At 41.2% G+C, this 24296-nt stretch overlaps 1 protein-coding gene across 2 annotated transcripts in view; it reads left to right on the top strand.

Moving 5' to 3' along the window:
* The window catches only part of SYT1 (synaptotagmin 1), a 730486-nt gene that overhangs the window by 171333 nt on the left and 534857 nt on the right, over positions 1 to 24296 (top strand). For both annotated transcript variants that reach the window (XM_078774459.1, XM_078774453.1), the window contains exon 2: positions 17018 to 17069. The gene's annotated coding sequence lies outside the window, so the exon portion shown is untranslated. The remainder of the gene's footprint in view (positions 1 to 17017; positions 17070 to 24296) is intronic.

Here is a 24296-nt window from a genome sequence, read left to right as displayed (position 1 = left end):
AGGTCACAATTCTAAACCGATCGTCACGGAACTTGACCAAGTTGTAGAGGTCGTTACAATGGAGAAGCCTATCGATTTTGAGGTCAAAGGTCAAAGGTCATCTGGAGGTCAAATTTCTAAAATCGTAATTTTTACTCCGATTGACTTCAAAATTGAAGAGCATTTGTATATTGAGTCACTAAATTGGGAAACCAACTATTTTTAGGTCAAAAGGTCAAAGGTCAACTCAAGGTCAAATTTCCAAAATCATCAATTTTTATCTGAAAAACCGTCAATTTTCATCTGATTAACTTGGAAATTGAACAGCATTTGCACATTGAGTAACTAAATTGGGAAACTATTTTTGAGGTCAAAAGGTCAAAGGACAACTCAAGGTCAAGTTTCCAAAATCATCAATTTTCAACCAATTGACTTGAAAATAGAACAACATTTGCATATTGCCTCACTGAATTGGGAAACCTACTAATTTTTAGGTCAACAGGTCAAAGGTCAACTCAAGGTGAAACTTCTAAAATCATCAATTTTCATTTGAAAAGTCGTCACTTTTCATCCTATCACCCGAGCTTTGATCGAGATCATCAATTTCAATCTTGATGAAATGGACAATTTGATGGATCAATGGCATCCTTTGGGGGGGGGGGGGAGGGGGTGGATTTTCCATGTATCGTGCTCTGCATGACGTCTTCTTGTTTACACATCTATTGGGATATCCCGCGAAACTCTCGATTATAGTCCAGCTAAAATTCGCCGCCGCTGAAGCCATGAAAACGCATAACACACATCAGGTCATGCTCACGGCTTGTAGAAGATGTGTTTTTGCGTACGCTTTTTGCATGGCTGGTAAAAGATGGGTTTTATAAATGTCAAGCTCACGTCTCGTCCAAAAAATTTTGTGCCCTTGAAAAACCGCAAATTCGTGGAACATGGCTGCGAAAAGGGGGGGGGGGGTGGACAGCGATTTCGCGGAACACAGCTGCGAAAAGAAAAAAAAACGCCAATTTGCGGGACATTTTCCCGCGAAAAGAGAAACATGTCACATTTAATCAACAGTGAATACACGAATTCCACGAATAGCGGAACCACAAATAGCGGGATCTGACTGTATATATGTGTATGTAGTCACGTGAAAAAGTAAGTACACCCCATGTAAAGTTTTGACTTTTTCAACATATTTCAACATACAGCTATTTGATCATTTCAACAATATTGATAGATAAAGGTTTTGTTTTTTGTTTTTTTTTGTTTTTTTGTACACTGAATCGAGGCTCGTGAAAGAGCTGACAACCGTGAGGGAAAGACAGCACAGGGGGACCACGAGGGAAAGACAGCACAGGGGGACCGCGTACAGGGGGACAGTACAGGGGGACCACGAGGGAAAGACAGTACAGGGGGACCACGTACAGGGGGACAGTACAGGGGACCACGAGGGAAAGACAGTACAGGGGGACCATGATGGAAAGACAGTACAGGGGGACCATGAGGGAAAGACAGCACAGGGGGACCGTGAGGGAAAGACAGTACAGGGGGACCGCGAGGGAAAGACAGTACAGGGGGACCGCGAGGGAAAGACAGCACAGGGGGACCGTGAGGGAAAGACAGCACAGGGGGACCGCGAGGGAAAGACAGCACAGGGGGACCGCGAGGGAAAGACAGCACAGGGGGACCGCGAGGGAAAGACAGCACAGGGGGACCACGAGGGAAAGACAGCACAGGGGGACCACGAGGGAAAGACAGCACAGGGGCACCGCGAGGGAAAGACAGCACAGGGGGACCGCGAGGGAAAGACAGTACCAATGGTGATATAATATAACAAATATCATGAAACATTTACATTTTGTAGTCCATTGTATAATTTTAATAAACATACAAGCAAATTTCGCATGTGGAAAATGTATGTACACCATTGGCTCGAATAGGTGGTATTGCCCACTTTGGCAGAAACAACCTCAATTAGGCGTTTCTTATAACTGTCTACCAGTCTCTGACATCGACTGGGAGAAATTTTTGCCCAGTCCTCCATGCAGAATTCTTTCAGCTGTGCGATGTTTGAGGGGTTTCTTGCATGCACAGCTCATTTCAAATCCCCCCACAACATCTCGATGGGAGTTAGATCCGGACTTTGACTTGGCCATTCCAGAACTCTCCATTTCTTTATTTTGAGCCATTCCTTGATGGATTTACTGCTATGTTTAGGGTCATTGTCATGTAGCAAAGTCCACCTTCGGTTGAGCTTCAACTCTCCGACAGATGGCCTCACATTATCCTCAAGCACCCTCTGGTACAATGAAGAATTCATAGTGGATTCTATGATGGTGAGCTGCCCAGGCCCTGATGCAGCAACGCTGCCCCAAACCATAATATTTCCACCACCATGCTTGACAGTTGGTATCAGGTTCTCTTGGTCAAATGCTGTCTTTGGTTTTCGCCAAACATGTCTTCTGGTACTGTGGCCAAATAGCTCTACCTTTGACTCATCTGTCCAGAGCACATTGTTCCAGAAGTGCTGGTCTTTGCCGAGGTGTTCATTGGCAAACTTAAACTTGCCCTGATGTTCTTTCTGTACAGCAAAGTTTTCCTCCTGGCACACCCCCCATGTAGATGAAATTTGTGCAGCCTCTTTCTAATGGTAGACTCGTGCACTTTGACATCAACAGTGGCAACAGCTACCTGGAGGTCCCGTGTTGACATTCTGGGGTTCTTCGAGACTTCTTTCAGCATCTTGTGGTCTGCTCTCGGGCTGAACTTGCTGGGGCGGCCTGGCCTGAACAAGTTGGCAGTTGTTTGGAATTTTCTCCACTTGTGGATGATCTTCCGGACAGTCGAATGATTGATTTTAAAATGTTTGGAGATATTTTTAAATCCCTTCCCAGACTCGTAGGCATATATAACCTTCTTTCTGAAGGCCTCAGAGAGCTCTTTTGATCTAGGCATGGTGACGCCGCACACTTCAACAACAAAGAGCAAACCAAACTAAATGTCTGAGGTTTAAATAAGACAGGTTCCTCCAAGATCCTCTCTAAGGATGTTCTAAACATTTTCACCTGAGCTGGTGCACCTCCTGATTCTAATTTTAGGTATTTGAAGTAGTGATAAATTTCGGGGTGTGCTTACTTTTTCTACATGCGAAATTTGCATTTATGTTTATTTAAATTATACAATGGACTACAAAATGTAAATGTTTCATGATATTTGTTTTATTATATCACCTTTATCTGTCAATATTGTTGAAATGAAGATCAAATAGCTGTATGTTGAAATATGTTGAAAAAGTCAAAACTTTACATGGGGTGTACTTACTTTTTCACGTGACTGTATATATATATGTATATCTTTATATACAGTGCATATCGAAAAAAAGGTAATCCGAATTCAAGGGATTAATATGCAAAGGTTATTTATTTTGACAATTTACATGTGGTTTACTAATTAAGAGGAGATCCTCAGCTTTCCATTGATACCTTCCATGCATCATTGCTGGCACACATGACCGAGTACATGTTCATTTTAAATGACAAGTTGGAATCGCATTTTTACAAGTTTGGCTAATCGATGCAAGTCAGGATAATTGGTGCAAAATGAACGTCAGATGTGAACTTTTCTCAGGAATGATTGGCCTTTATGCACCCCCACCTTCAACATGTCCACCTCCCCTTTCAACACAAAGCTCACAGTTCAGAGCATGCCCTGAACTGCTCGTCTCACCATAGCCGGGTCATTGCGCAAGGCATCCAATTCATGTCGAATACGGCCCTGCAATTCGTCAAGATCACGGGGAGGAGTTACGAACACCTTCTTCTTTAAATGTCCCCAAAGGAAATAATCACATGGTGTGAGTTTCAGGTGATCTTGGCGGCCATTCCACTGCATGGTTGAGGGCGATGACTCAGTCTCCAAAGAGTTCCCTCAGTCGATCTCAGACAGCGATAAGACGATGTGCTGGGGCGCCGACTTGGGCCCACCAGAGATAACTGAAGACACCACGAACCTGTCACTCAAAGTTCTCCTCCAGCTGCGGTAAAACTTCATCATTGATCATCTGCAGATACCTGTTACCATTGCCATTCCTTTGAAAGAAAAATGGTCCGATCACCTGACCACTTCCACAAAGTCCCAACCAAACAGTCCACTTTTGTCGATTCATGTTGGTGTCAAAATTAAATTCCGGGGGTTGTCCTGTCGGGGCATATTTAATAACATTATGGGTATTGACCTTGCCGTCCATGGCGAAAGCAGCTTCGTCGCCGATACCGAGATACCGCAGGAAATTGACATCTGCTTCGCAACATGCTATCAACCATCCGGCAAGCACCAGCCTCATGGAAAAATCCCCTGGCATAAGTTGATGCCGGATTTGAATCCGATGTGGACATTGGTGGAGGTCCTGTCTTGTGAATCGGTTGAATGTTGCCTAAGGCAATCCCATCCCATTTCGTCTTGCGCTGGTATCCCGAGGATGCTCCAAAACTTGCTGCTTTACTGCTGCAATGTTCATTTCCGATTGCCCAGTGCGCCTCCTACCAGAATTCCCCTTGTTACGGTTGAGACTAGTGCCATGCTCTTGGTATTTTCTAACATTCGCCCAGATGGTTTTGGCTGCTGGAGGCTCCCGTTCTGGGAACCGTTCCCTGAACGCATCATGAGTTCGCTGCAAACTTCCAGTTTGGTGAAAGGTTGTAACCACGAAGGTCCGCTGTTCAGTCGTAAGTTGAACCATCTTTTGAATGACTCAGACTGTCTCTAAACCCATACACTGTGGGCCCATTTTAAATACCCATCTTAAACAAAGGATGACGCAACCGATGATTACCAGACCAGCTTAACAATTTTACATGATCAACTTGGCAGTCGAAAAGTAATGCGTCTATTTCAAACTGTCTTGCACCGATTAGCCAAACTTGTAAAAATGCGATTTGAACTTGTCATTTTCAATGAACATGTACTCGGTCATGTGTGACAGCAATGTTGCATGAAAGGCATCAATGGAAAGCTTAAGATCTCCTCATAATTGGTAAACGTCGAATTGGTAAACGTGCTCAGCGTCGACGAGTCTGGCATTTCACTCAGGCCAACTGGCACGGTCTTCAAGCAGCCATCAATCATCTGGACTGGTCTCCCATCTCTACCACCTCTGACATCAACTCATCCTGGGAATTCTTCCAAAGTAAATTGCTCTCTCTCATGCACAGATTTATCCCATCTCGTCTTCAGTTGTCATACCCTTCCTCCCGTCCATGGTACACGGAATCTTGTGGTGAGGCTGTTGCCCAGAAACAACTTGCCTTCGTCTCCTGGAAAGCAAATCCAACGGAAGGAAATCTCATTTCCTTTCACAAAGCCCGAAACAAGTGTGTGTCCACCCTCAGGAGAGCCAGGAAACAATATCTCTCCGTTCTCAAGACCGAACTCTCTTATCTGTCTCCCTCTTCCAAATCCTGGTGGCGTCTGGTCAAATCCGTTTCTGGTGTTTGTTCCCCCTCCATCCCCTCCCTTACCTCAAACGGCTATACAGCTGACTCCGCACGTGAAAAAGCTGAATGCCTCAACTCTGTGTTTGCCTCTAAATCTTGTGTCCCAAACCCATCCCTCTCTGTACCCACCATACCCAGTCGTACCCTGCTGCTCCTGGACTCCGTGTCCTTTCCTCCTGACAAGGTGGAAAAGTTTCTGTCAACCCTCGACTCTGATTCTGCAACTGGACCTGACGGCATCAGCCCACGGGTCCTAAAATCCTGCTCTGCTGCTCTATCTCACCCTCTCGCTGTTCTCTTCACCCTCTCTTTTGCTCAAGGTCAACTGCCATCTGCTTGGAAATCAGCCAACATCACCGCTTTGCACAAAAAAGGTGCAAAAACAGATCCTAGCAACTACAGACCAATCAGCCTTCTCCCAATTATCAGCAAAGTCATGGAATCCATCATTGCTTCTGATATGAAATCTTTCCTCTTCTCCAATGGCTTGATCTCTGATCATCAATTTGGTTTCAGACCAGGTCACTCTACTCTGGACATGCTGCTCTGCTGTCTCAACAATGGATGGAGGTCCTCAATGCCAAACAGGAAATTAGAGCTGTCTCCCTCGACATATCACGTGCCTTCGACACGGTCTGGCACCCCGCTCTGCTCACCAAACTCTCCTCCTTGGGTATCCATGGAAATCTCCACGCATGGCTGGCGGACTTCCTCTCTAGTCGTCGTCAACGTGTGGCCCTGAATGGGTTTCTCTCATCTCCTCTTCCTGTTCAGGCTGGAGTTCCCCAAGGCAGTGTTCTGGGCCCCGTGCTTTTTCTGGTCTTCATCAATGATCTCTCTGACTCTCTCGAAAATCCTCTCTATCTCTTTGCTGATGACTCCACTCTCTGCCGCTCCATTCCTCTTCCCTCAGATCGGCAGTCTGCTGCCTCCTCACTCTCTGAAGACCTGGACAAAATCACAGACTGGTCAAACAAGTGGAACATGTCTTTCAATCCTGACAAATCTCACACTCTTACTATGTCTCTCCGAAAAGATCGACTGGACAACCCTCCCATCTACTTTCTCAACAATCCTCTCCAAGAAGTTCTGTCGCTCAAGATTTTGGGTCTCACTATCTGCCATGATCTTTCTTGGGAAAACCACATTTCCAAGCTGGCCTCCAAAGCCAGTCGCCGACTGGGCATCCTCCGTCGTGCGAAGTCCTTCCTCGGCACACCTGAGCTCCTCACCACATACAAGGCTTTCATCCGCAGCTCAATGGAATACTGTTCTCCCCTATGGGCCGGTGCTCCTGCCTCACACCTAGCTCGGCTTCACGCTGTTGAAACCAAAGCTTTCAGAATTATTGGAATCTCCCGCGATGAAGCTATCTCTGAGGGCCTTTCACTCACTCACCGCAGGCAGGTAGGTGGTCTTTCTGTCTTCTACCGACTCCTCTCCGGCCTTGCACCCCCAGCTCTCTCTCTGTGCTCTGTCCCCCAAATATTCCTACAGGTCGCACAAGATCTGCCAGCAACCCTCTGATGGTTAAACTGCCGAAATCTCGGCTCTCCGCTCACCTTCACTCTTTCATTCCTCTTTTCTCCCGCCTCTGGAACAAACTCCCTCACTCCCTTCAATCCCACTCCTCCCTCCAGGTCTTTAAAACAGCTGTTCACCACCATCTCTTATCTTCCCCCATCCAAAACCTTGATCTTTTCTACCCCCGCTAATTCACCCCAGATCCACCTTGTTTGAAATTCCAACTTCTTTCCTGGAAGTCCTGGCAGTGTCCATATGTTTTATACCTCTCCCACTGCCCCCTTCCCACGCCCCCCCCCCCCCCCCCAAAGCCCTCGCCCTCTCTCAGATCTCTCGATGTCTCCATGTCTCTCGGTCCCTGCTCTCAAATGTTGTGTTTGTGTCCTTCCCCCTCTCTCCCCATCTTGTCTACCGCTCCCTATGTTATATGTTTTATGTGTCGGTTTGTCTTTCTGTGTGATTAATGTTCGCTCTTTCACGAGCCTCGATATTGTATACAAAAAAAAAAAAAAAAAAAAAAAAAAAACCACATGGAAATTGTCAAACTAAATAACCTTTGCATATTCACCCCCTGAATTCGGATTACCTTTTTTTTGATACGCTCTATATATATACAGTATATATATATATATATATATTATATATATATATATATATATTATATATATATATATTATATATATATATATATATATATTTTTTTTTTTGTTTTTTTTGTTTTTTATATTATATATATATATATATATATATATTTATATATATATATATATATATATATATATATATATATATACATATATATATATATACTGTATGTGTGTGTGTGTGTGTGTGTGTGTGTGTGTGTGTGTGTGTGTGTGTGTGTGTGTGTGTGTATGTGAAGAAATGATTGCAACTTCAAGAATATTATCTATTTATGAGTTTTAAAGCAATGCTGAGATATTTTGATTTTGCACAGTACAACAAAGTTGATGAAATAAACAATCATTTCATTCTTCGTAAATGAAAAAGTCATTATTTTGCAGAAGCAAGACGAGAAGCAACCCAGCATATGTATAATGAATCAGTGTAATAATGCATCTTCAAACCGGCTTTAGCTTGGAGAAACGTGAATTAGCTTTGCAACCAAGACCATTTGTGCCATTAGTTATTAATACTTTTCTCTGGGCTCTTTGGGCACCTCCTTGGCATGCATGAGATAACATTATGTATGCATTGATGGTTGGAGGCTCAATTATTGTTCTTGGTGTATTTTCAACCAATTCTCTGCCTGAAGCATTCTAGCTTCAAAAAGGGGACCAAAAAACCAACAACAACCACGGTTCCCGAAAAAGGCCAACCCCCGCTTTGCGGGGAAAAATGGCCTCTAAAGGTGTTTTTTTTTTTTTTTTCTCTGCCTGAAGTGTTCCAGCAGTTCCCAATAGGGTTGGGATCGGGACTTTTTCCAGGCCAAGATACATCATGCGTGTCCTATTCCACGTAATTTGAAAGAATATCCTCAATCAGATTGAAAAGATGCATATTTTTTAGTAAAACGTAAAACACAGCAAAATTTAATAAAGCCTGCATCATCGCTGTCAGTTTGGTCGTGTGGCATGGAGCAGAATAATGTTGGGAAGAGAGTTTTCAGGTTCTCCGATGTGATCGCAGATAGTATGCTTTACTGCTCTTGCAAGAATTGGATGCAATTCCGAGCTCGCACAGTGCCAGAATCAAGATGAAGATGACCCACACCATGCTGTAAATGCATCCCGCCATATCTGGCAGTGCGGATGCTGCACTTTACAACCTTATGCAGTCAGGGTGGAATTCCTCTCCAGCGCATCACTAAATAAACTGCTATCCATCTGAATATTACAGGTTAGACTGACTCCTCTGGAAATATCACCGAGTCCCATTGAGTTTCTGTCGAATCAACATGGTCCATTTTGGAAGCACCATAAACGTTTTGCTTGTCTTAATTGAACTCGTTTGTTTTTGAGGCCTACAGGTATGGACACCCATGTCCACAAGGCAATTCTAAATATTATATGGCCACTCACAGCCCCTTGCAATTGTCCTCCCAGACCCACTTACGATTGGTTGATGATGTTACTGAGGAATAAGGCTTCAACATCCCAGCCATTATTGTATAACTTTATTATACATAATATATTATTATACATTTATGTTATACATTATTGTATAACATAGAACTTGTATAAGCCATCTTTAGTCTTCGTCCCTTCCCACAGCCAGCTTCCTTTGTCCCTTCAGGAGCCCAGCCACAGTTGGCAGGTTGAATTTCACTTTTGATGGGATTTGTTTCATATCAGGCTCCTCTTCATGCAAAGACACCATTGCAGCCTTTTTGTTTTAGAGAGCTTCAATTCCATATTTTTGCCCTTGAGAAGATACACACGTATGAAGTGCAGGTGGAAGATTCACAGGAAAAGTTCCTACTTTTATAGTTGTTTGAAAGATGATGCAATATTTTGATGACATCTTTTGATGACTTCCTGGTCTTTCTTATGAATCTTGTTTGTTTAACACAACTCTGAGAAGAACATGGAATTGACCTCGGTCTGCACAAGATAATAAGTGATGCAATGATTTTTTTCCCACGATTGAAGTTCTTGGCTGAAGTTTAACAGAGCACAACAGCGAGCAGGTATAATTGAGCATAAGAGCATGTGTAATATAGACAGGTGGAGATCGATAGCCAATCACGCCAAGTCTCCAGTAAGGACAATATTCCATGATGCGGAGAGTTGTAGCATGTATGAATGAGATGTTTATAGTTGGAATGGAAAAGGCTGTGATTGCTCAATTTGTAAGAGAATGATGTCACATCTCTATCTAACCTTGGATTATGGATGAACCACTCGTGAAGAAATAACTTCCAGGTTTATCTCTAACCCCAAACCCGGCCGTTGGTGCTCCCATGGTTGGCAGCAAGTGTCCCGAAAGCAGTAGCGGAAAGAAAGTGGCAATTCTATATGTAGGAAAATTACGTGCTTGGTCAGGGTCGTCCAGATAGCCCAGATGGCACAGCACTGACATGGTTCACCAGAGGACCTGGGTTTGATTCCTGGGCTGGGGACATAATTTTCCCACATATATCAGCTGGTTATTTATAATCCTGTTCATTTATATAATCTGATATTGATGTTTCAGACTAGAACTCAGAATTATGAATCTAAGTAAAAAACTAGAACAATGCGGCTGTGTCGCCAATATGCCTCCGCATAGTCCCACAATGGGTAGATGCCATCGTTCACTGTCCTAAAAATAAACAAGTTTGATTTAAATCCCTTCAGCTGTTTTCAAGTATCACATTTTCACCAGCCATGACAGGTTTCACATAGATTAGTGAATCAGTTTCAGAGAAGGGAATGTTTTTAATATTGGCTTTCAAGCTAATATGGTTGCCATATCACATGACATATGACCTTTAAATTGTACACTGCATATGTATGGGATGGGGATCACGTTTGTGAAGTTTCGTATTGATCAGATAAGGTTCATTTTTCTATCCAAGATCACCTACGACATCATCATTTTCAAACCATATGCAACAGTGGTGTTAGATGATATTTGTAAAATTTCGCATCAATAGGGTAAGCGGTTTCAGATATATAATTATTTAATATTTGCCTTCAATCCAATATGGCTGCCACACCATGTGACCAATGATGTTTTCGTGATCATATTTTAATCGCCATGCCTAGTCAATGACACACGTAAAGTTTCAAGTCAATTGATTTGGTGGTTTGGGAGAGGTTTTTAAAAAGGTTTTAGGTTAAATCCAATATGGCTGCCAAACCGAGTTGTTAACCCTTATGATGTCATCAATTTAATATTTCAATACAAACGTGTCATAGAATTTTCGGTTTCCAAGAAATAATTTTTTCATTATTTGCGTTTAATCCAAGATGGCTGTCATACCACGTGACCTATGACATCGCAATTATCACAAAAACATTATGCATTGGTGTGACTCCTGCCCTGAAAGTTTTGTCTCAACCAGACATATGGTTGCTGAGAAAAACAAAGTTTAGCCTGTACGGACGGACGGACAACCCGAAAACATAATGCCTCTGGCCACCTTCGGGGGCGGAGGCATATAAAAACAAAGAAAGAAAGAAACGGAACACCATATTTTTTTAAAATTATAATTTTTGTCATATTTTTATATACATATAAAAATATATTTTTATAAAAACGAATGTACATTTTAACAATGCTTCCTGGCATTCCTGGCAATTTAAGCATCTTAAGTTCACAAATCGATGCCTGGTTGCCATGTTTGGTGAAGGTGCACACTCATATTCTACACTAGTCAAAGTGGTGACTACGTGCCCATGCTAGTTCCGTGAAGATGATCCCAAGTAGGAACAGCCTGCAAATGCCACCGACCCATATACTATTGCACAGGTCGAGGCATTAATCATGGAGGATCACTGGATTAAGATCCCTGTAATATGCATATAACCTGGAATTGATCCAGGCAGTGATTTCACCATCATCAAAGAATACCTGGAAATACCAATGTCTCAGTGACAGGGGACTCAAAAATCTAAGCACTCATTATTGACAGCAATGACCAAAATCATGCCGCAAGCTTCCAAAACCGTTCAATAGAGACAGAGTTGACTTTATCACTTGCAAGGTAACTTGTGATGAAAAGTGGCTTCACTGGGATCCTGAAACTAATTGGGAATCCATGCAATGAAAGCACAATGGATGACCACTCAATAAATTTTGCACCCAACTCAGCAAGATCATGGCCTCAATTTCCTTGCATACCAAGGGAATCCTGCTGATTGACTGTATGCTTCACAAAACCGCAATCACAGAGTAATATTACGCAATCCTAATGCAAAGAATTGCTGCAGGCCACGAAGGACAAAGAACGAGGGATATTGACCATTGGTCTAATCTTCTTTCACAATATCGTGAACAATAGCTCCTGCTTCCCAGTGACTGTTACCTATTCTGATATTCGAACCGTCAATTTGGAAAACCTCAGTTTTATTGGCATCGATGAGGAAATCAATGAATCAACCAATATATTGCTTAGGAGAATTTTTTTAAACCTCAAATTTACAGGCATTGACAATTGCATCACAAAATGAGCAAGTGCATCAAATATAAGGAACACGACATTGAATTAAAAAAAATTGGCATGGGGTGTTAGACTGTCTTCTCAATCTGAGAGGTTATTGAACACAATTTTTACCATTTTTGGCGGAACTATGTAAGTACCCTTTGATTATTCCCATTATACTGGCTTATGCATATTTCTTTATCTACCATGTATATTTTTTATATTTGCAATGCTACATTTTTTTTTTTTTTTTAAAGAAACAAAGGCGCTTCCAACCATAAAGTAAAACAAGAAAGAGCAATCAGAGATGGCAAACCCTCGCCAGGATGTATTTTCAGTGGTTTTTAAGGATTTTGTGTTAAAACAAATATGGTGGCCGACCCACGAGACCAATGACGTCATCATTATTTTTTTTCTCCACTAATTTATTCCTAGATTATGCTCAAGAAATGTAATCTTGATCGGATGAAGTTTTGTACTTGTCAAATTATGACGTCATAAGACAGGCACCCATGACATCATCATTAACAGATGTTATTCCACATGGAGAGTTCTTTACAATGAGCCCTGTTTCAATTTTTTCTATGCAGCGCTTTCAGAGATATAGAGGTGCAAATGTTTTCGGTTTTTCCAAGATGGCGGCCAAACCACATGACTGATGACGTCATCATTATTATTTTTTTCTCCACCAATTTATACCGACATGATGATCAAGAAATTTTATCTTGATAGGATAAAGTTTTGTACTTGTCGAATTATGACGTCATAATGGAGGCACCTATGACATCATCATTAACATATTTGATTCCTCATGGAGAGTTCTTTACAATGAGCCATGTCTAATTTTTTTCTATTCCACGCTTTCAGAGATATAGAGGTGCAGTTTTTTTCGGTTTTTTCCAAGATGGCGCCCGAACCACGTGACCTGTGACGTCATAATTATCATTGAAAAATTATAAAGGTGGAGTTGCACCTATGGTGAAAATTTCCTGTCTATCGGACCAACGGTTGCAGAGAAAATCATATTTATTATGTGCGGACAAACAGACAGACAAACGGACTCAAATGCAATACACTCTCCTCAGGCGGGGGTAACTAGATCTACTCCGCAAATTTGGGCAGATAAGCAAGAGCAGACCTGCTTCCAGGCAGCGCCGTTTCATGCACATCACAGCAGGCTTCCTCAGGCCAATGGACCCTGAGCCTCAGCACGTGTCGGGTTTTTATTCACAATGTGACCATTTCCAATCACGTGCCGGTACTCGAGGTTAGACCGACAAGTTTTTTTTTTTTGCAAACCTCAAGCAAATAAACGTCAAAGCACATCATTGATGGGCTGCTCTGCTATTTTTTTTGTTGTTGTTACTTGCACGTGATCTGGTGTTGTATGAGTGTGCGTGAGCATGTGTTCACTTGTTGTTGTTGTTTTTCAGGGCACGAACATGGCTGGTTTTGTATCCGGTTTGGACGTTATGAGTTGGTTGCGTGATTGTTGGAGTTTTTGTTGGGTGTTGTACACATTTGGGTGTGGTATTTGGGATCAAGTGTTGTTGTTTGTTGGTCACCTTTTCCAGCCGTTTGCACCATCCAGTTTTCGCCATTTGTATAAGAGGTGTGTATTATGTGAGTCCACTGTCTCCCTCATTGGACCACCCTCCTGGCTCTTTACCTGCCATGCTTCCATGGCATGCTCTTCACATTGCCTTACAATCCTTCACCCTCCACAACTGTCGCTTCCTTACCACCACCAAATCCAGTTCTGTTCTATGCTGTCCACTCCTATAGGTGAACTTGTGGCTTTCCCGCTTTCAAAAGAATGAACCAGCTGAGGTCATCCCATTCCTTTCCACCAGCTCCACCAGCTCTTGGCCATCTCTTCCTCGTTTCCCAAACAGATTTACCAACATGTGCCTCTTCACCCGGCTCCGCTACTCTCACGTGCATTTTAAAGTCTCCCACAATGCACAGCATCACCTCCAACTCAACCATTCCCATCGTCCTCTCCAGTGCGTCCCCGTATTCCTTCTTCTCCACCCCCATTCCTTCCCGTTTGTGGCCCATATACCGAAACAACACATACCATTTGCCTCTGTATCACCACCCATGCCATAACTATCCATCCATCCCATCTTTTCACTCTGACCACCTGCTTGCTGATCTCTTCCGATACTATTATTCCCACACCTTTACTCCTTCCATCCCCACCTGCGTGCAACAGCTTGTATCCTCCTACCAACCTCCTCACCCTTTCTCCTTTCCATCTGGTCTCCTGCAGACACAACACTTTCAACCTCCTCCACTTCATCATCTCTACCACCTCGATTCCCCTTCTCTCCCCCACCCATTGATCCCATATTGAAACTACCTAGCCTGACCTCGCTTCTGAACCACTGCCCACCTGGCAGAGCTAGTACCATCTTGACCAATTTGGGACGCTCAGGTCAACAATCAGCAGCGCTGCCTGGGCTGACCTGCTGGACCTACTATCCGAGCCTGTTATTCTAACCCTGTGTGCATGCTCACATGTACACCTCTCCTTGTCCACTCAATCCCCTCTCCTGCCCACCGCTCTCCCCCACATTTGACTCATCCCTACCTGCACACCACCCACTCCCTCTGTCTTCTCTTCCTTCCCTCGCTCCTTCCCCCACCCCTCCCTTATGCCATAAAGTCGTGGTTATTCAGCTTACAACTAGTAAATGCTTATTAGAAAAATCTCAGCTCAACACCACAGCGACATGTTGCAATGAAACAAACTCCTCGCGACACGGAGCAATGAATGAAGCCTCCACAGCTCGTTGTGAACAAGGCTTCCTCACTACAACGCATAGTATTGAATGACAGCATTTTTTATACAAATATGTAAAACCTGTCACAATTATAAGTCTTTGCTACCTAAGCATTGTATCTTTCATTCTATAAGATACTGCAGATGCTATTCAGCCGGCATGGCATCACTTAATGGATTTTTTGTCGGTGCTTGGTTAGGATAACATGAATGTTGAATTGAACTTGAATTTATTTTTTCACTAAAAGTGGGTTCGCTGGATCCTTGAACCAATTTGGCATCTCATTGCTGTACCTTCACCCTGCTGCAGCGTGCGTTACTCACCTAATTCCTGAATGTGATTATCCATGAAAATAGATTTGTGTCACAGAGACAGACTGCACAACACCCGTTTGCTGCGCCAATGCATGATGTACCAGCTGCTTTCTGTCTGCTTCTCGCAATATTTTTCAGACGCCACCAAGGTCGATGCATTTTACGTTGTTATCTGGTTGTACAATTCCCTCTAAGAAATCACCTTTTGTTGACAGAATTTAAATGTGTGGCTTGGGAGGGATTAGTGCAAGCTGGAATAGTGCTTAGAAACCTTTAACTTGGGTTGACATGTTCACCATTCCCATCTGAACTAATGCCTCATGATTTTCAGAAACATTTCGGTTCAGATTCAATATGCTATGTGTTTGCCCATTGCCAGTTAATGCCCATGTATTTCACCTCAAAATGCAATGATGTCTACTCTTGTCTTTCTCCTACATGGTACATTTTCTACTTTGAGCCTTTGATCAATGTAAATGTAAAAATATAAACACAAGACTCGAGAAGTTTTATTCCTAACATCCTGAAATATTTTTACACAGATTCCAAACAGTTGCATTATATAAATACTAGTAAAAAAAAAAAAACGTCAAAATTGACAGGTTGGCACAGTTTATTCAACGGTGCAGTTTTGTGAGCGTGCCAAAGTCTGAAGCCTCGGCCTAGTGTCAGGTGTGCTTATATCTTCTTTGTTTATTAGACATCCTACAAACGTAAATGAACCCTCGTTTTACTCTGTGCGTGTTGCACATCACGTGCAGCGAATTTCACCTCCCTGCTCCTATATTTATTGTTATTTTCAAAAACGTTTTTGTACACTTTCTCAGGCTAACCCCCACTCTAGTGGGGAAAATGGCCTTAAAACGATCATTCATTCATTCATATATTCATACACTGCCCTTGACGCTCGGTTTGCAAACCACCGTCTACATTTCCAATAGAAGAGATATAATTACTTTTTTATGGAAAATGTTTTTCGAGTTTGTTTTTTTTCCTCAAAAATAGACCGTAGTGAACAAACATTCGTGTTAAAAGATTGGCCTTTAAAACCTACCCTTATTAAGGGGGACAGACATCTGTACAAACACACAAACTGACATTGTGTTTTATGTGGTGGATTCCTTATCAGAAAATGTTTGGGAAGGTGTGGAGGAGAAATGGGAAGATGCTTAAGAAAGGCGAAGAAAGATAGAGAGCAAAAGAGGAATTATATGAATGCGAGAAGGATGGTCGCATGTGACATTGTGCTGTGCCCCGGGGTATAAAAAAAACATTGTCTCCTATTTAGTTAAGATCTCAAATAAAACTCCTGAAATGTTGCTAGATCAATAACCACAGGCGACAAGGGTTATTTCCGCATGGATCATGACCACGCGAATGTGTCTATGTGTCTGCCATACACCCTCCCATCTGCTGTCCACACACGCAGTTCTGAAGAGTCACGGAGACAAACCTACATTATTTTTTAATTTAATTACACATTCATATTCAACTATGGGTATCAGGATTCGTTTTTAACTTCGTTAAGGTATATTTTAGAGAAGCTGAAACCTTTTTGATTCAAAATATTTTTTGATCACAACATACCCGTTATGCGGCCCTTTATACCGTGTAGTTTAAAAGGATATTCATCAACTCATCAGGCCGGACACAGTTGCCATGCAGTTATCACAGGAATCAAGACTTTCCTGTAAAGACCATTCGGAATGATTGCTGTATGTAGATGAAATGGATGTGGTAGTGATGGTCTAGTTTACATCAAAATACAACATCCATGATAAATTTCTTTCATTGTGTCACTGATAAAAAAAACTCTTTTTTTTAAATCTTCAGGTCCCTTCAAGCCACGGTGAAGTCTGATTCATTTCTTGAACGCCTTCTTCTGGTAAGGCTACCTTTATCTTTGCTATCTTGATTCACCAGGTGTCAGGATAAATGGAATCCATTGGAGTGGAATGGAATCCCTCTTATTTGAATGTTTATGGCATGCTTGGGATTTGCACCTTTGGTGGCAAAATGCAAAAAGTGTTTTCTGATCTTGCCTCAGGCTATAGATTTTGATTCGTCCGTTGTGGCAAGATGTGAATCGATCATAAATCGTTTTTTGTAATATCAGAGTATATTGGGAAGAGACCGAAAGATTCGGTGAAAAACCGAAAGTCCTTGTGCAGGGCGGTCACTTGAGAGTTCTTCCATGTGCATAGTGGTGGCGGGGTAATAAACTTCTGCTTTATGCCCATTTCCATCACGCCTTCAGCACTCGGTGTATTAAGTGTTCAGAGCTACTTTCTTCTTTTGAAAGTACTGAATCACCACCGAGAGCTCAGTTTGAAATTTGGCCACGAAATTGGCTTCTAAATAGGAATGTCGTCCTCCTTATTGTTCCTGTAATCATAAAGTTTGAAAAGACAATGAATACATTTCCTCCTGCCAATTGGTGCAATCTTTTAAGATTGTGCTATCTGGAAAATGAGGCAAACCAGACAATATGAATGGCTTGACTTGATTGTGTCTAGTTTTCCAGACAACTCAAATACAATTATTGAATACAAGGCTTCCATTTTCTCTTGCCTAACTGTAAAACCTCAATAATTGTAACCATGATGTGGTGAATTCATGCTTACAAAATGCAGATGGTCCGAGAAACGGATTGCTTTCTCTGTGCGGTGATCAAAATTGAAGCTTATGCCAAGCATGCTGAACTATTTATTTGTCTAGGCAACCTGTCTCCGAGGCACATCAGTCGAGCTCAAATGCGATTATTTAAATAAGACATGTTCTATTGTGATCAACATTGTTTGTATGCTCAACTGGATGCAGTCAGGCAATGTACGTCCACATGTGCACAGTAGATTGAGGCAAGGGCTGACTCCTTCACTTGCATCTAGTCAACTCTGTACTGAGACGAGCAATTAGAATTACATGGACTAATTACAACAACACTGCTGCAGTATCTGCCCGCACTTTCTGACCATCACTATTCACAATGGACAGAGCACTTTATCCGATGGCATGCCCACACCATAATTGCAATGCTGCTGATATGCGCCCAGGCCTAAGAATCATGTCCAGGTGATGGTTAGACTAATTACTATTTCAGTAACATTGTGAAGGCATGTTTTTTGTACTTGAGTGTACATAAATTCAAAACAATTTGATCTCTCTCGCTATCAGAAATACGTTCATACAGTCTGTGGGGACACAGCAGTAAGACATTTGATCCATCAACCTGAGTTGTACCCACACCCGCACTGCTCTCACATAATCGAGATATACTGTTAATCGAGATATACGAAGTTCAGCTTAATTCGTTTAAGTTACCACCATCACTTGAAGCAACTCATCATCTTGTTTATTTTTCATCGATGTATTTGACTACGTTTTGTTTGATTCAAAGGATGATGTAACGATGGTTTTAATGTAACATCACAAGGTGTGGTTTCAGTTGTTTCAACGGTTTTGATTTATGGTTTAAATTTGAATGGCACGAGTTGTTCCAGAATGGCATTGATTTGTGGTTCGGTGTCCCCACCACCCTTTTCCCCTTATATAAGGGGGGGTATAGAGTTCTTTTGCTTTACTCTTGAGAAAGGTCAGTGGATGCACGTTTGTCCGTGTTGCTGATCGAAACGTCGAGCAGTTGTTTATTTGCTCATTAATGGTTGGAGAACTCAAGATGAATTTATTTGATTTTAATTCCAACCACAAGTCATTACTTTATGTATGTATATATATATATATATATATATATATATATATATATATATATATATATATATATATATATATACATACATATATATATATATATACATACATATATATATATACATATATATATATATATACATATATATATATATATACATATATATATATATACATATATATATATATACATATATATATATATACATATATATATATATGTATATACGGTCTGTCCTGTGTTGTGTTGTCTTGTATTGTGTTGTCACTGAACTACTCTCTCAAACCTTTGTGAAATCGTACCAAACTTCTGGTATGCACATATCTCTCCCGTCGGTATGTCGTAAGGGTATTTTTTGGAAAAAATTTCCAATATATTTTTTTGGGGGGAATTTTTTGGGGAATTTTTTTTTCCAACTTCAATTGTTTATAAAATGTGATATCACGTATTACAAATACATTTGTGCAAAATAATTGTTTGAATTATGATTGGTTGAAACCATGACAAAACGGCAACTCGGGCACAGTCATTTATCTATATATCCACACATCTGGGCGGTGTCTGTGTTGTCACTTAACGACTCCCTCAAACTTTTGTTTCCGTGGTTGTGAAGTGTTTTTAATAACGTTGTGGTGGTTTTGAATCACGTGGTGGTGAGGTATTTTGAATTATGTGGTGGTGAGGTGTTTTTAAATGACGTGGTGGTGAGGTGTTTTTAAATCACATGGTGGTGAGGTGTTTTTAAATCACATGGTAGTGAGGTGTTTTGATTTACGTGGTGGTGAGGTATTTATAATTACGTGGTGGTGAGGTGTTTTGAATTACGTGGTGGTGAGGTGTTTTGAATTACTTGGTGGTGAGGTGTTTTTAATTTCGTGGCTGTGAGGTGTTTTTTTAATGTGTTTTATGGCTGTGAGGTGTTTTTAATTTTTTGGTGGTGAGGTGTTTTTCGTTTGTGTTTTACGGCTGTGATGTGTTTTTATTACGTGTTTTATGGCTGTGAGGTGTTTTTATTATGTGTTTTATGGCTGTGAGGTGTTTTTAATTTTGTGGTGGTGAGGTGATTTTATTACGTGTTTTATGGCTGTGAGGTGTTTTTATTACGTGTTTTATGGCTGTGAGGTGTTTTTATTACGTGTTTTATGGCTGTGAGGCGTTTTTAATTTTGTGGTGGTGAGGTGATTTTATTACGTGTTTTATGGCTGTGAGGTGTTTTTATTACGTGTTTTATGGCTGTGAGGTGTTTTTATTATGTGTTTTATGGCTGTGAGGTGTTTTTAATTTTGTGGTGGTGAGGTGATTTTATTACGTGTTTTATGGCTGTGAGGTGTTTTTATTACGTGTTTTATGGCTGTGAGGCGTTTTTAATTTTGTGGTGGTGAGGTGATTTTATTACGTGTTTTATGGCTGTGAGGTGTTTTTATTACGTGTTTTATGGCTGTGAGGTGTTTTTATTACGTGTTTTATAGCTGTGAGGTGTTTTTATTACATGTTTTATGGCTGTGAGGTGTTTTTAATTTCGTGGTGGTGAGATGTTTTTATTACGTGTTTTATGGCTGTGAGGTGTTTTTATTACGTGTTTTATAGCTGTGAGGTGTTTTTATTACATGTTTTATGGCTGTGAGGTGTTTTCAATTTCGTGGTGGTGACGTGTTTTTATTACGTGTTTTATGGCTGTGAGGTGATTTTATTACGTGTTTTATGGCTGTGAGGTGTTTTTAATTTCGTGGTGGTGACGTGTTTTTATTACGTGTTTTATGGCTGTGAGGTGTTTTGAATTACGTGGTGGTGAGGTGTTTTTAATTTCGTGGTGGTGAGATGTTTTTATTACGTGTTTGATGGCTGTGAGGTGTTTTCAATTTCGTGGTGGTGACGTGTTTTTATTACGTGTTTTATGGCTGTGAGGTGATTTTATTACGTGTTTTATGGCTGTGAGGTGTTTTTAATTTCGTGGTGGTGACGTGTTTTTATTACGTGTTTTATGGCTGTGAGGTGATTTTATTACGTGTTTTATGGCTGTGAGGTGTTTTTAATTTCGTGGTGGTGACGTGTTTTTATTACGTGTTTTATGGCTGTGAGGTGTTTTGAATTACGTGGTGGTGAGGTGTTTTTAATTTCGTGGTGGTGAGATGTTTTTATTACGTGTTTGATGGCTGTGAGGTGTTTTCAATTTCGTGGTGGTGAGGTGTTTTTATTACGTGTTTTATGGCTGTGAGGTGTTTTAAATTACTTGGTGGTGAGGTGTTTTGAATTACGTGGTGGTGAGGTGTTTTGAATTACTTGGTGGTGAGGTGTTTTGAATTACTTGGTGGTAAGGTGTTTTGAATTACGTGGTGGTGAGGTGTTTTAAATTACTTGGTGGTGAGGTGTTTTGAATTACGTGGTGGTGAGGTGTTTTGAATTACGTGGTGGTGAGGTGTTTTGAATTACGTGGTGGTGAGGTGTAATTGTCCCAAACTTCCAGTCTGCACCTACCCCTCCCCTATGTATATGCTGAGGGGTTCTTTCTTGAAAAAAAAACATTTAACCTAAATCTTCAACCTAAATTGCCTATAAAAATGTAATATCACAAACACAACAAATACATTTGTGCAAAGTAATTGTTTGTATTATGATTGGTGAAAATCATGAAAACACAGCAACTCAGGTACAGTCATTAGCCTCAGCTAAAATAAGCCCGTTCCTCAGTAACGACGCTTGGTGAGGCGAGCGCAGCGAGCCGAGCCAAGCTAGAATATATATAAGCTAGTATATATATATATATATACTAGTTTTTGGCATCATCTTTGACCAAACCCTCTCCTTCGACAAACACACTAAACAGATCACAAAGACAGCCTTCTTTCACCTGAAAAACATCGCCCGTCTCCGTCCATCCCTCTCCTCCGTGGCTGCAGAAACCCTCATCCACGCCTTCATCACTTCCCGTCTGGACTACTGCAATAGCCTCCTTTATGGTTCACCCTCAACAATCACCAATAAACTCCAATACATTCAGAACTCCGCTGCCCGTCTACTCACCCATTCCCGGACCCGTGACCACATCACCCCCGTCCTTTACAAGCTTCACTGGCTCCCCATCTCCCAGACAATCCAGTACAAAATCCTCCTCTTGACCTACAAAGCCCTCCATAACCTGGCCCCATCCTACCTGGCTGACCTCCTCTCCAGACACACTCCCACCCGCAACCTCCGCTCTGCTGGTACCAACCTCCTGACCCCCCCCCCCCCCCATCCGGACCAAATTTAGATCCTGGGGGGACAGGGCCTTCTCCATCGCTGCTCCCACCCTCTGGAACTCGCTACCTCACACCATCAGAGACTCCGCCTCACTCACCACATTCAAAACATCACTCAAGACCCACCTGTTCAACACTGCATTCAACATTTAACCCACAGCATCTAAACCCTGACTATCTCCTCTCTTTCTCCCTCCTTTGTGCTTTGAATATTTCCCTATTGATTCTTCTTTTTTTGCAATTGTTTTTATGTTTTGCTATGCATTATGTTTTGCACTCTGTCAAAGCGTCTTTGGGCTTCCTGAAAAGCGCTATATAAAATAAATGCATTATTATTATTATTATTATTATATATATATATATATATATATATATATATATATATATATATATATATATATATATATATATATATATATATTAGCTTGGTTCGGCTCGCTGCGCTCGCATCACCAAGCGTCGTGCCAGCACCTCACCACCACGAAATTAAAAACACCTCACAGCCATAAAACATGTAATAAAAACACTTCACAGCCATAAAACATGTAATAAAAACACCTCACCAACACGTAATAAAAACACCTCACAGCCATAAAACACATAATAAAAACACCTCAAAGCCATAAAACACGTAATAAAAACACCTCACCACCACGAAATTAAAAACACCTCACAGCCATAAAACACATAATAAAAACACCTCAAAGCCATAAAACACGTAATAAAAACACCTCACCACCACGAAATTAAAAACACCTCACAGCCATAAAACACGTAATAAAAACACCTCACCCCACGAAATTAAAAACACCTCACAGCCATAAAACACATAATAAAAACACCTCAAAGCCATAAAACACGTAATAAAAACACCTCACCACCACAAAATTAAAAACACCTCACAGCCATAAAACACGTAATAAAAACACCTCACCACCACGAAATTAAATGCACCTCACCACCACGAAATTAAAAACACCTCACCACCACGAAATTAAAAACACCTCACCACCACGAAATTAAATACACCTCACAGCCATAAAACACGTAATAAAAACACCTCACAGCCACGAAATTAAAAACACCTCACCACCAAGTAATTCAAAACACCTCACCACCAAGTAATTCAAAACACCTCACCACCACGTAATTCAAAACACCTCATCACCCATTAATTCAAAACACCTCACCACCACGTAATTCAAAACACCTCATCACCCATTAATTCAAAACACCTCACCACCACATAATTCAAAACACCTCACAACCACGTAATTATAAATACCTCACCACCACGTAATTCAAAACACCTCACCACCACGTAATTCAAAACACCTCACCACCATGTGATTTTAAAACACCTCACCACCATTTGATTTAAAAACACCTCACCACCACGTCATTTAAAAACACCTCACCACCACATAATTCAAAATACCTCACCACCACGTGATTCAAAACCACCACAACCTTATCAAAAACACTTCACAACCATGGAAACAAAAGTTTGAGGGAGTCGTTAAGTAACAACACAGACACTGCCCAGATGTGTAGATATATAGATAAATGACTGTACCCGAGTTGCCGTTTTGTCATGGTTTAAACCAATCATAATTCAAACAATTATTTTGCACAAATGTATTTGTAATATACGTGATATCACATTTTATAAACAAGTGAAGTTGAAAAAAAAAATTCCCGAAAAAATTCCAAAATAAAAATAAATAAAAAATTTGAAGTTTTTTCAAAAACAATACCCTTAGGACATACCGACGGGAGAGATATGTGCATACCAGAAGTTTGGTATGATTTCACAAAAGTTTGAGAATGTAGTTCAGTGACAACACAAGACAACACAGGACAACACAGGACAGACATTGCACAGATATATATATATATAGATATAGATATATATATATATATGGTACATTTTGAGATGCAGCGCCCCCTGCTGGCACATATCTATAAGGGCAGTATATTTACTTGCATCTGACCCCGGGTCGGGATCAAATCGAGACGAGACAGTTCAGTTGCGAGCATGCTGTTAACTTGGCCCTGTTGACACACCACGTTAATAACATAACAATGAATGTTGGACTTGCATTGGAGATGTGAGATGGTTTTGTGGTTGAGCAATTCTGAAAGTAAGGTTTGGCAGCTCAAA

This window comes from Myxine glutinosa, chromosome 3 (assembly GCF_964187855.1).
Source record: "Myxine glutinosa chromosome 3, kmMyxGlut1.1, whole genome shotgun sequence".
NCBI lineage: Eukaryota > Metazoa > Chordata > Myxini > Myxiniformes > Myxinidae > Myxine > Myxine glutinosa.
Note: the sequence above shows the minus strand (reverse complement) of the source record. Positions and strands in the feature narration are given on the sequence as shown.